The sequence below is a fragment of the Dendropsophus ebraccatus genome, chromosome 7 (assembly GCF_027789765.1).
Source record: "Dendropsophus ebraccatus isolate aDenEbr1 chromosome 7, aDenEbr1.pat, whole genome shotgun sequence".
NCBI lineage: Eukaryota > Metazoa > Chordata > Amphibia > Anura > Hylidae > Dendropsophus > Dendropsophus ebraccatus.
In genome coordinates this window covers 69,949,385-69,965,157 of record NC_091460.1, presented here as the reverse complement: position 1 = coordinate 69,965,157, position 15,773 = coordinate 69,949,385, and the positions used below count along the sequence as shown (strand labels likewise).

The window sequence follows — 15,773 nt, the reverse complement described above, 5'->3', positions numbered from 1 at the left end:
ACGCGAGCCTCCCATAGACTTTCATTATGACAGGAAGGCTGACGGGATTCCTCCAGTTTTTCTCCAAGTGAACGGAGCCTAAATGGATGATGCAACCTTAAATGGGTGAGGGCAACCAGGGAGACAGCTGAGGCCTGGGGTCTGTCTTAGACTCCATTGCAGAGACGAATACTAATGCCACATTCCTATGGAGACAAGCGAATGCGTTGAGGTATACCCTTGGGGCAAGGGCCCAGTACAGAGCCATTGTGTCTTTTGCGCAAGGGTCAGACATACAGACAATACCGCTGTGCCTTATGCTCAGGGGCCAGAGAGCAATTAGTTACAGATGTTGTCAAAAGAGAACTTCAAGCATGTGCCTACCTATGAGACTTCTATGGGCGCTACACGGATCCAGAATACAGTCATGTCCATGTCTCTTATAGGGCCCATCTATAGGACTACACCCAGGCCCGCTCCTGCCATGAGGCGGACTGAGGCTTCTGCCTCAGGCGGCAGCTCCTGTGATCCTGCAGGGGGCGGCACAATCTTCCCTGACACTGTCATTTTAGTGAAGTGTAACTTCACTAAAATTACAGCAGCCCCCGATCTCCTAGCAGTGCTCAGTCCCTGGCCGGCCCCCTGCCACCCTCCCCAGGAACTGCCGGGCTACGTCTCTGTTATGTGTGACGTCACCCGGCAGTCTTCCTGAGGATTGGGTACATGCCTGCTCGGCCGGCCACAGCGGCTCCACACTTGATCCCTCCTCCTCCCCAGTACTAGTAAGTATGTATAACAGGGCTGAGGGGGGAGGCTGGTGGCTGAGGGTGATAATTGTTTGTAGGTCAGGGGCGGGGGTCAGGTCTCAGAGCCCGTGAGGGAGCCAGGAGGTGGTAGCCGGAGCAAGGTCTGTAGTCACTGTGCCAGAGCCCATACAGGCAGTGCAGTGTGCTTCTAGGAGAGTGTGCACACCGGAGAGCACATCATCCGTCTTTGTAACAGCTGCAGACTGATAACAGCAGCAGACAACAGCAGCAGACATAAGAGCAAACTCCTCCAGCACCAGAGCCATGTTGTATCCTGTCAGTCTGTGCTGCTCCTCCTGCCTGTGCTGGACTCCAGCCCCCTCCTCCACTACTTTACCCCAGTTTATACCATAGTCTCTGGGATATAGTGGAGGTGGTGGTATATAGCAGCACATGTGGATATATGTATACTGGGGCATGGTGGAGGAGGTGGTGGTATATAGCAGCACATGTGGATATATGTATACTGGGATATAGTGGAGGAGGTGGTATATAGCAGCACATGTGGATATATATGTATGCTGGGGCATAGTGGAGGAGGTGGTGGTATATAGCAGCACATGTGGATATATGTATACTGGGGCATAGTGGAGGAGGTGGTGGTATATAGCAGCACATGTGGATATATGTATACTGGGGCATAGTGGAGGAGGTGGTATATAGCAGCACATGTGGATATATGTATACTGGGGTATAGTGGAGGAAGTGGTATATAGCAGCACATGTGGATATATACTGGGGCATAGTGGAGGAGGTGGTATATAGCAGCACATGTGGATATATGTATACTAGGGTATAGTGGAGGAAGTGGTATATAGCAGCACATGTGGATATATGTATACTGAGGTATAGTGGAGGAAGTGGTGGTATATAGCAGCACATGTGGATATATGTATACTGGGGCATAGTGGAGGAGGTGGTGGTATATAGCAGCACATGTGGATATATGTATACTGGGGCATGGTGGAGGAGGTGGTATATAGCAGCACATGTGGATATTTGTATACTGGGGCATAGTGGAGGAGGTGGTGGTATATAGCAGCACATGTGGATATATGTATACTGGGGCATGGTGGAGGAGGTGGTATATAGCAGCACATGTGGATATTTGTATACTGGGGCATAGTGGAGGAGGTGGTATATAGCAACACATGTGGATATATTTATACTGGGGCATAGTGGAGGGGTGGTATATATAGCAGCACATGTGAAATAGTTGCTACACAATTGATTCTAGAATGGGGGGGGGGGGGGGCGCCATTTTAATTTTCGCCTCAGGCAGCAGAAAAGCTAGAATCGGCCCTGACTACACCAGTGGGTACACAGGAAACCTGCTGTACATCACAGTCACTGCTGTTTGGACTTGGCTGGAAAGCACATTTTGGAGGGAAGCTCTATCAGTCATTGACCCTCCTGAAATCAGTTAGGCTGGATTCACACTACATTTCTGCAAAAAACACAGATGCAATTGTGTGCAATCCGTTTCTTCCCATTGACTTCTAATATTATATATATATGTTTTGTTGCATACAGACTGAAAAAATGCAGTGTGAACCCAGCCTTAAAAGGAGAAGTCCGGCAAGATTTTTTATAAAACTATTGTATTGCCCCCCCCCCCCCCCCCCCCCCCAAAAGATACAAATCCCCAACACTTATTTACGGGAAAAGCTCATAAAGAGCTTTTTTTCCCTGCACTTACTACTGCATCAAGGCTTCACTTCCTGGATAACATGGTGATGTCACGACCCGACTCCCAGAGCTGTGCGGGCTGTGGCTGCTGGAGAGGATGATGGCAGGGGGACACAGGTCACTGGAGGGACACTACGCATCCTTCTGCAATCATCCTCTCCAGCAGCTACAGCCCGCACAACTCTATCGGGACGTGACATCACCATCCAAGAATTGAAGCCTTGATCCAGTAGTAAGTGCAGGGAAAAGCACTTTATGAGCATTTCCTGTAATAAAGTGTATACTGGTGATTTGTATAACTTTTGGGGAGCAATACAATACTTAATAAAAAAAATTTGCTGGACTTCTCCTTTAATAAAGCTACAGCCTGGATTTTAATGGTATTCTCAGCAGGCTATGTGTAAAGATGGCTGCCATCTAGACTTTCGTAGAAATCTATGTCCAGAACCAGTGCTGGATCACTGGGCAGTTTCCTAAGGTCTCAAAAAAATAAAGTAAAAGACTTCCAACGCTAAATGAAAGAAAATCTTGTGCCAGCGGGTTGCAGAGTCCCAGCCGGACTGCATTCTCTGCCCTGTCGACTTGGGATTTGGTCTGAGGACTGCTGAGAGGCAGGGGGCAGAGCTTCCCAGAAGACACTGAAAGCAATGTAGGGTCTTTATATATCCTGCCAGTGTCTCCAATGACCTCTGAAGTTGGCAGTCATGATTTTAGATAAAAGATACTTCCTTACACTGTCAGGATATATTACTATATCACTGGATATAACAAACAAAAAAAAAAAAAAAAGAAGAGGAATCACAGGATGGTCTTAGTGTTCTTGTCTGCTGCAGTAAATTGACTGCAATTTCATTACCTATAATTTCTACAACATTTATGCCAATTGTCCCCAGCACTTCAGATGATGCTAAACTACAACTCCCATCATTCTGGGAGTTATAGCCCACAACAGCCGTGGACCCAACTTATCATAGATGTTTAACTATTAATGTACAGGGCAAGAACCAGCATAGACCTTGTGATCGAAAAGATTTCGGTTTTAGTATGAATGTCAGCATGATTTGCCTAAAAAACAGTCCCAATTTATACATTTCCTTCAAAAGAAAGGGATCTCTAGACTGGACAGGTGGTAAAAGCTTTATAATGCCAGTTAAGCTGTAAGAGCCTGATATATCCTACTGAGGGCAGAGCGAGGAGATAATCGCTTGTTGTCTTGGATATTCTCAGTAATTAGCAGCTCTGCCAGACAAGGACTTCACATGCCATTTGTAAAGAGCCTATTCTGCTGTGAATATTATGGCCTTCTTGACACAATAGTACTAACAGCAAAAAGTGGCACATACTGCATTTTGGATAGTTTTGGATAGTTAAAAAAAAAAAAAAAAAAAAGCCGTTTTTGTACGTAGGTAAGATCACACTGACAGTACGGCATGTTGAGATACTGTATGAGTTACGGTATGTTGAGATACTGACAAAGTAGTGTGCCAACCTACACTGCGGGACTGAATGTATTCTGCTGACCAAACAGTCAGCAGTAAACCATGTTCTGTCCATTACCGGGGTACTACGGTGAATAGCTTTTTTTCTTCAAATCAACTGATTTCAGAAAGTTATATAGATCTGTGATTTACTTCTATTTAAAAATCTCAACTCTTCCCATACTTGTCAGCTGCTGTGTGTTCTGCAGGAAGTAGTGTTTTCTTTCCAGTCTGACACAGTGCTCTCTGCTGCCACCCCTGTCCATGTCAGGAACTGTTCAGAGCAGGAGAGGTTTTCTATGGGGATTTGCCACTGCTCTGAACAGTTCCTGACACGGACATAGGTGGCGGCAGAGAGCACTGAGTCAGACTGGAAAGAAACCACCATGCAGGACATACAGCAGCTGATAAGTAGTGGGAGACTTGAGATTCTTTTTAAATAGAATTTAGAAATCTATATAACTTTCTGAAACCAGTTGATTTGAAAGAAAAAGATTTTTGTCAAAGTACCCTTTAACCCTTAGGCGACCCTGGACGTACCCGTACGTCCAGGGCCGCCTCCCTGCGTTCAGAGCGGGGCCGTGCGGCGGCCAAGTTCTGAACTGCCGAGATCCTGGGTGCCGCATGTAGCCCGGGATCACGGCTATTAGCGGGCACGGTGGGATCGCAGTTCTCGCAAATCAGGTAATCGGAGGCAGCTGTCAAAGATGACAGCTGCCTCCGATTACCGGCTGCAGATGATCGGTGGTGGTATAGTGGGGAGATCGCTCCTCCGGGACGTTGTCCCGGAGGAGCGATCTCTGTACCTGATGCCGGCCGGGGACTGCTCCAAGATGGCGCCGTCCCCGACTCGGCACTCGTTTGTTTTCGGCTGCAGCAGCCGAAAGCAAACGAGTGCCGATCTCATTGACCTTTGCTGTATAACTATACAGCAAAGATCTCAATGAGAGATCTGAGTGCATATACTAGAAGTCCCCCAGGGGGGCTTCTAGTATATGTGTAAAAGTAAAAATAAAAGTGATGTTATAAGTAAAAAGCCCCCTCCTCTAATAAAAGTCAGAATCAGCCCCCTTTTCCCAGGTTATAAATAAAAATAAACAAATAAATAAACATGTTTGTTATCGCCACGTGCGTAATCACCCGAAATAATTTATCCCATTCCTGATCTCGCACGGTAAATGGCGTAAGCGCCAAAAAATCCCAAAGTGCAAAATAGCGCATTTTTGGTTGCATCAAATCCAGAAAAATTGTAATAAAAAACGATCAAAAATTCACATATGCACAATCAAGGTACAGATAGAGTAAACATTATGGCGCAAAAAATGACACCTGACACAGCCCAATAGACCAAAGGATAAAAGCGCTATAAGCCTGGGAATGGAGCGATTTTAAGGAACGTATATTTGTTAACAATGGTTTGAATTTTTTACAGGCCATCAGATATATAACATGTATAACTTTTATTCAATCGTTTTAATCGTAACGACTTGAGGAACATATATAACAAGTCAGTTTTACCCCAGGGCGAACGGCGTTAAAACACAACCCCCCCCAAATAAAAGAAATGCGTTTTTTTTTCAATTACACCACACATTGAATTTTTTTCTGGTTTCGTAGTGTACTTTATGCAAAAATTCAGTCTGTCATTGCAAAGTACAATTAGTGGCGCAAAAAATAAGGGCTCATGTTGGTTTCTAGGTGAAAAAATGCAAGTGCTATGGCCTTTCGAACACAAGGAGGAAAAAACGAAAATGATAAAATTTAAATTGGCCGGGTCCTCTAAGGGTTAAGCTGTTGGAGATTTGACTTTCGCCAACACCACAGTCAGATTTGACTTCGCCATAGTGCCTGAAGTAAAAAAATAAACTATTAAGTCATGCATATTTTTGTAATAGGCATTCTTTTACATGCAATGCAAATTTATATTGTGCAGAAGTATGCCATACATTTACATCAGTCTTCTAAAAAGGGCACTGTGGTATTTGAGTTAGGACCTTAAAGGGAACCAATCACCACAATTGTGCTGATATGGTTATCAGCAGCACAGTATAGATCTAGTGTGCAGCTCACAGAGCATACCAGCCGCGGCTGTGGTGGTAGCTTTACATCAGATAAGATGTATTATTACGCCGCGCAAGGACCGCAGTTATTCAGCTAGGTAGGGAGAGGCCTGTGACTAGTCACAGCCTGTCAGCACACAGTGCGGGAATGATTGACAGGCTGCGAGACCCACAGGTAGCCTCTCTGCCTGTCAATTATCCCAGCTCCCTAAAACATATTTTTTCCCTTTGTAAAGCTACTGCTGTGGCTGGTGTGCTCTGCAAGCTGCACAGTAGATCTATACTATGCTGCTGGGAGCCATATTAGCACAATCGTGCATATTGGTTCCCTTTAAAGGGAATGAGTAATCAGAAAATTATTTATTGTTTAAATAATTTTTTTTTGTTAGACATTTTTTTCTGAATTGTTGGCGATTTTGTTCTATTTTTCCATTTTACTACCAGCAGATGTGGTTGGTAAATCTACAATAACTGAATGTAAGCCTGCCTGGGATAAGCATATATCTATCCTAAAATAAATAAGTAATTACTAAAAGGGCAGACTAGATGGTCCAGGTGGTCTTTTTCTGCCGATAATCTTCTATGTTTCTATATTATAAAATAATCTTAAAATCTTGCAGTTTTCATTCTCACCACTAGGGCTAAATGTAAGCTGAAACTTCCTGTTCTATCTGTGGTGATAGAAGGAGGCTGTTGTAAAATGATCTGTACAGCATTGCAGCGACTGTGTCTCTGGTCAAACTACCTGTCCTTTTATACTCTAAACCCCGCCCCCTTTAACACCTAGCTCAGCTCACTACCTCCCCCAGGTATTCCCTCCGCATACTAATGTCCCCTTTGTCTCTACACAAAGGCCATACCTGTTCCCCCCTCCCCCACCCTCTGACGGGGGCCATCTTGACTAGCATGAAACCACCTACCACCACTATTACAATTGGGCACGAACTACTACCCCACTAAGAACCCCCACTAACTGTCGTGGCCGCAGAGACCCCCCTTATGGCTCCTCGTCGGGAGGCCCCTTTTATCCCCCACTCGTCACACTATAGTAGCTCTCTATAGAATGACCTCCTTAAAGGTCACAGAGCACGCTCAGTAATGTTTCATCTCAAGGGGACATTTACCAAGGAGTGTAATGTGTGCGACTATTCTAACGTAGGTTGGTGTTTATTTTGTTCCAATATATTGAGTGACAAAAAAAAGTTGCAAACAAATTCCCCCGGTACTGGCCAGACATAGGCCTGCAATAGTTTTTTGACTTTTTAAAAAGTTTCAAACGATAAATTGGCCGCAAATTCTGGATTATGCAAATTTGAGTAAATTAATAAAAAGGCAGATTAAAAAAAAACAAAGTCAGATCTAAAAAATATGGCCCTGTCGAATATTGGTCCATAAATTGAACTTAAAGGGGTTATCCAGTGCTACAAAAACATGGCCACTTTCTTTCAGAGACAACACGACTCTTGTCTCCAGTTCAGGTGCGGTCTGCAATTAAGCTCCATTCACTTCAATGGAACTGAGCAGCAAAACCCCGCCGAAGCTGGAGACAAGAGTTGGGCTGTCTGTGGAAGAAAGTGGCCATGTTTTTGTAGCGCTCGATAACCCCTTTAAACCAAAATGGGTGAAAAATCAAATCATTCACCTAAAAATAGGCGCAAAGTGCTTGATAAGTTTTCTTCTATGTCTATTGTCATTTATGTCCATGAGTCTTGCTGTAAAGCATGTCACTAAATGCTGTTAAAAAAAAAAAAAAAAAAAAAAAAAAAAAACCAGCTCAGGCAAGGTGGCAGCCCCTATAATGCACAAAAAGTGAAAAAATAAATAAATTAGAAAATGGAAACAGATTAGAATAAACTTTAAGGCTGCATGCACACATCTGCAATTTTGCAGACCTTACGGATGGGGAGGGCAAGAAATGGATTCGTTACCCACCCGGCATGAAGAGTCAATATCAGTGGCTCAACGATTCAAAGAGTTTCCCTGCTGCCGGTATGATATTGACACTTCATGCCGGGTGGGTAACGAATCCATTTCTTACCTTTCCCATCCGTAAGGACCACAAAATTGCGGATGTGTACATGCAGCCATAAGGCCCTAATTCACAGGCTGACTGAAATGCTAATAGCGCTCGTTTGCTCCTTGTTCCCCACCCGCTGTCGCCGCTATTCCTCCCGGCAGCAGCTAGCAGGTGAGTCTGGGGGGGCCACTGGGAGGCTGCCCGGGTGATCACTAGATTGTCCGGGCAGCCCATAGCATACAACAGCGGTCTGCTGGCACCGCTCCTATTCCACGGAGCGACGGCAGCAGATCGTTTGTCTTTCAACATGTTTGAAAGACAAACAACGCAACGATCAGCCAACGTGAATGATGTCAGCTAATTGTTGCCTTCTATTCCACGGGACGTTTATCGTCCGTAACAGTAGTTATCGTCCGATAATGGTTCAGCGGAATAGGGCTTTTAGTATCTGACTAATCAGAAGAAAATCTAGGCGATACATGCCCTTTAAACAATGCAATGAGCATAGCAATCTTTACACATAGCCATACGCTAGTGCTTTTAGATAGCTGCATAATTAATGACTTGTTAATAGTACCTAAAACTTGTTCAGACAAACTCCATATATCACATTGTACATTACACCAGGAGTTTACTAATTAAAAGTTTGCCTGTCTGATCACTCTTGTGGCAGTCTTCCTAAATGTAATGCTGATGTACTGGTCATTATATATTGTTTTATTATTTCTTTGATGTCATATTCCCATCTTTTATAGTTGTGTTTCCTCTTGGATTTATGTTCTTGTTCTGACAAAATAAATACTTAAGTGGCTGTGCCCAATGAACCTGCTCATATGACCCAGAAGCTCTTTAGCTGATGACTGCAGGGCTGTAAATCATTTTTCTCTTCTCCCCCGCATTCTGGAGATAGTGCCTAATTGCCCCTATGCTAATCAGGGAGTTAGGACCTGACGGTCCAGAGCAACGCCCCTCAGCCCGCCCAGCATGGCCCCTCCCATGCCGCCCATTATGCATATACATATATGCATAGTTAATGACACGGGAGGGGGCAGGCTGGACGGGCCGAGCTTGTGCTCCTGGCCGTCGGGTGACGGCCCAAATGCTCCTAAGCCCCTGATTAGCACAGGGGCTATCTCCAGAATGCAGGGGAGAAGAAGAGGAAAATTATTCACAGCCCTGCAGTCATCAGCTAAATAGCTTCTGGGGCATAATCAGCAAGTTCGTTCGCTTTAATTTGAAAATTAAATAAACTGACTGCAGATCATTCACTGCTTTAGGCTATGTTCCCACACAGTATTTGCTTAGTATTTTGCAACTAAAACCAGGAGAGGATAGAAAAATCACATCAAGGATATGTTCCCACACTGCTGAAATTAAGTGGATGGCCGCCATTTAGTGGCAAATAATTGCCGCCGTTATTTTAAAGCAATGGCCGTTGTTTTAAATAATCCCAAAAACTACCCCTAACATACAAAATATCATATGAACCTTTCCACAGATATCTAGATCAGTATCTTCCATGCTCTTCTGCATTGCAAAAAGGCACCAACAGTCTTTACCAGATAACCTGAAGCGGTCTTCATAAATATAACCCATACATCCCAACCAGGGTGCCGTGGCACACTGGGGTGCCCGGAGAACCCGCCAGGGGTGGCGCGGTATCCCGGTGGGAATAGAGACACTGTCACTTCAATATCCCTAGAAGCTGCGGCCGCACAGCTTCTAAGGATATACGGATCGGTTTGATGTTCCACCCGCTCACACAGTGAGCAGGTAGAACATTCAATTGAGCAGAATGTAGGAGCAGGTCCTGTCAGCATCCTGCTCCTACATTCAACCCCATAGGCCGCCGGCACTTCATGCTAGCAGCCTATGGGACGCCGGGACGTGACCACTCCGGCAGGCGTGATGATGTGACGTCATCATGCCTGCCGGAGGTCCCGTCCGCGCGCCTCGCAAGATGGAGCCCGAAGAGTGAGGAGAGCTGCTCCCTGCAGCCACACAGCACGGATTAGGGGGGTAGAATTTTCTTTTTTTTTTTGGTGCACAGCAGGTGGGGGCACAGCATGGGGGACATTATCACCAGAGGCAGGCAGGGGGCATTTATACTGAGGGGGGCAGCATGGAGGACATTTATACTGAGGGGGACATTATTACTAGAGGCAGAGCAGGGAGGGGGGCATTTATGCTGAGGGGAAAAGCATAAGGGGCATTATTATAATGAAAGGCACACAGGGGTATATTATTACTATATGAAGGGCACAACAGTTAGCATTATTACTATGTGGGGGCACAGCATGGGGCATTATTAAATGTGCGGTGCCTAAGATGTCTGTCTGGCAGGTTCTGAAGAGATCAATTGTAGCTGGAAGAAATCGTCACAGTGGTCTGGACCGGATGGAGAGGAAAAGGGAAAGTAACGTGTCGGATCAAAGAAGACGTCACATGTGAGTCACTAAATGGTGGTTTTTATATTGTGTAAAACATTAATTTAGTAGGGGTGCCCCGAGCTAATTTATTTTTTTTTAAGGGGTGCCCCGAGGTGCAAAAGGTTGGGAGGCACTGCCATACATGTTGGTGTTTATAATAAGAACAGTGCTAGGCAGTGTGCAAATCCCTACGCACACACCATATACCTTCACAGGTATAAAGTTTACCTTATGGCCCCAGAAGTGCATGCAGATCGTAATATTTGCGCCAGCTTAGCAGTCACAGATCACATTATATATTACTACAGAAGAGATAAAATACATAGGACTTTGTAACAAAGCTCAAAGTGCTAGCATCTCACTCTATGAGGCTTCTAAACACATGATCAGGAAGGAAAGGTACTATGGGACCAATGAACAGTTTGAGTGTAGATTTTTCATGCAATAGGGTAAAAACAAAATCCTATTTTTTTAAAATTTACTACCATTTGTGGCATAATAAACATGCCGCAAAATACAAAGTGTGAATGGGTCCTCAGGCCTTATATACAGACACAACTGACCCAACATGCTTTGGAACCACAATAACCTGTCCATAGACTGTTGTGGGCCTATATTATATCCATGTGCTACAGTTCTGCAAAGAAATACAAAAGTTTCAACAGTTTCTTTAATACAGTTTTTGTGAGGAAAAGAAATTGCATCACTTTCAGCATTCATGTTTATGCTCATGTACTGAGCCCCAGTGAAATGATGTGAGAAGTATCATACTGACCAAAGATCTGTATGTGACCGATAAAGCATTTTTGTTTTAAAATACTGGATCCAATGCGGTAAACATTGGTTTAAGAAGTAAGAGGAGTTTTCGTATACTCTATACACGTGTACTACTGAATGATGACCCATCATATATGTTACTGTACTCCTGTCTATGTTGATAAGGAGGGCCCTGCTGGGATATGATCTGTACAGAACTGTCAGTTTTAAAGCGAATGTACCACTAGGTACATTGTTTGGTTTTTTTTTTTTTTTACATTAACATACCGAGTCTGGTGATGGTGCTTAGTGGTACATTCGCTTTAATTCAAATTCCCACATGCAAAGGAAGGCATGTGGCCCAAACAATATCCCCGTTTTTTCGACTGTAGCCACACAACGTAGTCGGGATTGTCAGCAACAGCTCGCGGCTACTGTGAACACATATAGGCATGGATTCAGCCACATGCCGTGATAAGTGTGGGAACGTGGCCTTAGGCCACAGTTTCACACATAACTGATCCACAGCGGATTGCACGCTGCAAAATCTGCTGTGGACCCCTTGCCTGTCATTTTCAATGAGCTTCCATACTCCCAGCAAGATTGACATCGCACTGTATGTAAGTGACAGCCTCCTTAACCCCCCACCGGCTGCAGCATGCATTACCTGCTCCGGCTTGCTTCAGGGGCTCTTGGCATCTGGATGTCTCGCTCAGCCAACAAGTGCACTGCAGCGGGGCAGCAGACTGATTGACTAAGCGGGACATTCAGCCGGGAACCGCCGGAGCGTGGAACAGGTAATGTATGTAATGGCCAGCGGGGGGGTTAATGGGGCTGTCACTTACATACTCACACATACTGCGAGTATGTCTTCTTAATGAAAATGACAGGCAAGGGATCTGCAGCGGATTTCGTTGCAAATTTGCAACGTGAAATCCGCTGCAGATCCGTTACGTGTGAAACTGGCCTTACCTTTGTTTTAGGCTTAGTGGCCAGAATTTAAAAACTGCTAGATCTCAGGACTATTTAAGGGTGCGTTCACACGTACAGGATCCACAGCAGATTTGCTATCCTAAAGCTGTAAAATCTAAAAAATGAAAAATTAGAAACAGTCATTTCTTGATGACACATTCCCTTTAAAAGATCATGCTCACCCAGGAGGCATAGCTTAGATGTCCAAAAATGTACTATTTTATGTAAAACTAAACCAGATAATAGATGGTGCAAATTTGGACTAGACAGTCTTTACGACTTGGGCTGATATGGTTCTCTGGAGCAATGTATAAAGCTCCTGCAGCAGCCGCGGCACGTACCGGCTGAGGCTGCAGTAGGAGCTTTATACCGGGGAAATATGACTTTTATTCCCCCGTCTCGTGACAGACACAAACAGGGAAGTAGTCATCTCGGCGGCTCACCACCTGTGTCTAGTCACCGCGCTCTGCCTGTCAGCGTGCTCGGCGGGATGATTGACAGGCAGAGAGGCCAGTAACAGACCTCTCTGCCTGTCAATCATTCCCGCAGAGCACACAGACAGGCAAAGCGCGGTGACTAGACACAGGTGGGGAGCCGCCCAGATGACTACTTCCCGTCTGTGTGTCACGAGCCGGGGGATAAAAGTCATATTTCCCCCGGTATAAAGCTTCTGCTGCAGCTGGTATGTGCCGCAAGCTGCACAGTATACAGTGCTCCAGGGAACGATATTAGCCCATATGGGCTGATTGGTTCCCTTTAAATCAGTGGCGATTTTCCTCTAACCTTCTGTATTGGACAGAAAAAGCCTTAAAACGTTTTGAAAAGCACAAGGAGTGCCCCATTTCATGCGTATGTTAAAGATGAAAGCCGCTTTATATTATTTCTTGCAGAAGTCATCTGTGTCTATGGTGACGGTAATGGTTATTAACAAGAGCGTACACTACTAACTACAATCACTGAATTCACCAAGACAAGCAGACGCTTCCACAACAAAGCACAGAGCAGTATGGCAGAGCTGGGAGCAGGCAGCTAGATGGCACTGCTGCTGTGTTGGCTGCATTGCCACATTGTCGCCTGCAGCTTGCAGAGTAAGTGAGCAAATATAACACATTTACATTATTATTATTATTGCCTCTTCTACTGAGACAATGCAGAACAGCGTCCCCATGGTGGATGTATACACCCTGATCAGATAAATGGCTGGCCGATAGTTTATAAAAATCCCCTTAAATTCTGAAATGCAGAAGCTCAGAGAGGTCTGATGATTTGTACAATGCTGCAACAGGAAGCCATCTGCACAGAAGAGGCTGGGAGCCACACTCCTTCACACCAATCTCTGACCATAGGGATCCCCACAACAGACCTGTGTGACCAATACATTAGAGCAGCAGACAGGAAGGACAGAATGCAGCAGGCGCCCCTCACCAAGCTGCTTATAGGGGTGTCCCAGCACTGGGGACAGGTTTTTAGGGGTTCTTCAGTTATAATGCTGGGAAATGCTTCTTATAGGAAGAAAACGACTGCCCCATAGGGTCACAGCATGCGGCAGATGGAATCCATATAGTCTCTTCTGATCAGGAGCTGAGGGGTTAAGTCACCAAGAGGAAATAGTAATGTGAGATAACAAAGCGTCACGAGATGACCAGAGCCCTTCATGCCACAGTCACAGGACCTTATAATAACCCCAGGTCAGGGCAGAGCTGGGGGCAGTCAGCGGGCAGGGTGGATGCACTCGGCTCTGCACACACCACACATGCTTATGGCGCCATTTACCCATGATAGCCAGCACTACCCAGCAGCTGCCATAGCTAGTGACCGGCAGAGGCCTGACACATGGGCGCCCGGCACACACCCTACAGCCCCGGCGGGGGGCAGAAGATAACTCATCAGCCCCATAGGGAGGGCAGATAACAGGACTGCACTGTGATAGGTAATAGACAGCTCCTCTGGCTGCAGGCGGTGGTCACTTACCTCCCCAAGGCTACAGGACAACGTGCATGCCGGGCCGGGCTATTTATATAGATGAGGAGAGCTCAGGGCCGTGGTGTGTGCAGGCTGAATGCGCCGCCCATGCTGCACTCCCCGGCTGCCCGGATCTGCATATACACGTCCTCCCCCCGGGCTGCCTGCCTCCTCCCGGGCTCTGCCCCTGTCTGCACAGGCTCGGCCTCCTCCCGGGCTCTGCTCCTGCCCACTGCTTCTGCCCCTGCTCCTGCCCACTGCTTCTGCCCATTGCCCACTGCCATGCTGCTAGAAAATCTCCAGATAAGTAGGAGAAAGGCGCATCCGGCATGGTGGAGCAAACGCAGAATGTGCACGGGAACGATGGCTGAGCCCAGTCCCTTATAGTAATTAAAGGAATTGTCCAGCCCTCAGAGAGAAGCTTTTCTCTACCGATAGTAGTGTTTACCAATTTGTGACTCTCCAGCTGTTTCAAACTACAAATTCCAGCATGCCCTGGGAGTCCTAGGCTGTCATAGCATGCTAGGCACTGTAGTAATGCAATGGCTGGTGGAGCACTGGCTTATAGGCACTAGTGGTCCTGAGATAGCACAGATCACAGCTCCTCTTTACTCACTTACAGTAGTATTTCTCAGCAGTAAGCAGGTTGACTCCTCAAGATACCTTTTGCTTATATGACCTTGATAGGTCATATTGCCATCATACAGGGGAGAAGTGTACCCTGCCAGATTGCTGTGGTCTTAAGAGCTAATCACCATGGCAGCTGTCTGATTAAAGGGGTTGTCTGTAATGAGACAACTCCTTACAGGGTATGTCCACTTTTGTAACCTTTGTATTTTATTGCTCCTCTACAACGTTACAGTTGTTCTTGGACTGTTTGTGTGCGCTGGGTGTGCTGATAGCATTTTGTGTCTTACATGGTGCAAACAAGGCTGCTGTTAATGTTATTAAACAGGACAGGAAGTGGGGGGAAGACATCTTTCATCTGTCACATGACTTTTTTGTCACATTCTTCTCGCCCTGCAGAAGTATATGTCCAACATCCTCTCTCCAGCTTGTGCAGGTCAGTGCTGCTGCTGTCTATTGGTGAATGGCAGCCGGGAGCTTTATTTCCATCATTGCCAGGAAACAGTGGTTTTACAAACATGAAGGCTTCTATTACACAAAGTGAATATTGACTGAACAGCCCAAAATTGTCCTGTGTAAGAAGGCAAAATGCTCATTCGTCAGTTGCCAACCAAACATAAGACAAGAGCCAAACAAATGATCCAGTACCGGGCAGTCTCCCCAGCATGCTGGTTGAATCTTTTAGTAGGCTCAGTATGCAAGCGCCTATCTATCTACGAGATCAGGATCAGTGCACATCAGTGCATGTAACAGGGCCAGTATCCCCTTTGTGTCCACACACAGAAGTACTGCAGTTAAAATGCTCCTCGTACACACAGTGACCCCTTCTTGCCCCAAACATACACAGTGCCACACATACAAAGGAGGACATTTACTAAGATGTGCCCCAGGTGTACACCACAAAAAAGTGCAGATTCGCCTCTTCTACATGGGCCTATGCCAGCCATATTCCCAGCTCTCCTCATGGGCAACCAGTCCTTCCAGTGCTTCTACTATAC

General features: G+C 45.8%; 1 protein-coding gene across 2 annotated transcripts in view; it reads right to left on the bottom strand.

Moving 5' to 3' along the window:
• The window catches only part of ACSL1 (acyl-CoA synthetase long chain family member 1), a 62,291-nt gene extending 48,020 nt beyond the window's left edge, over positions 1-14,271 (bottom strand). For both annotated transcript variants that reach the window (XM_069977742.1, XM_069977739.1), the window contains exon 1: positions 14,158-14,271. The gene's annotated coding sequence lies outside the window, so the exon portion shown is untranslated. The remainder of the gene's footprint in view (positions 1-14,157) is intronic.
• Positions 14,272-15,773: the final 1,502 nt, after the last annotated feature.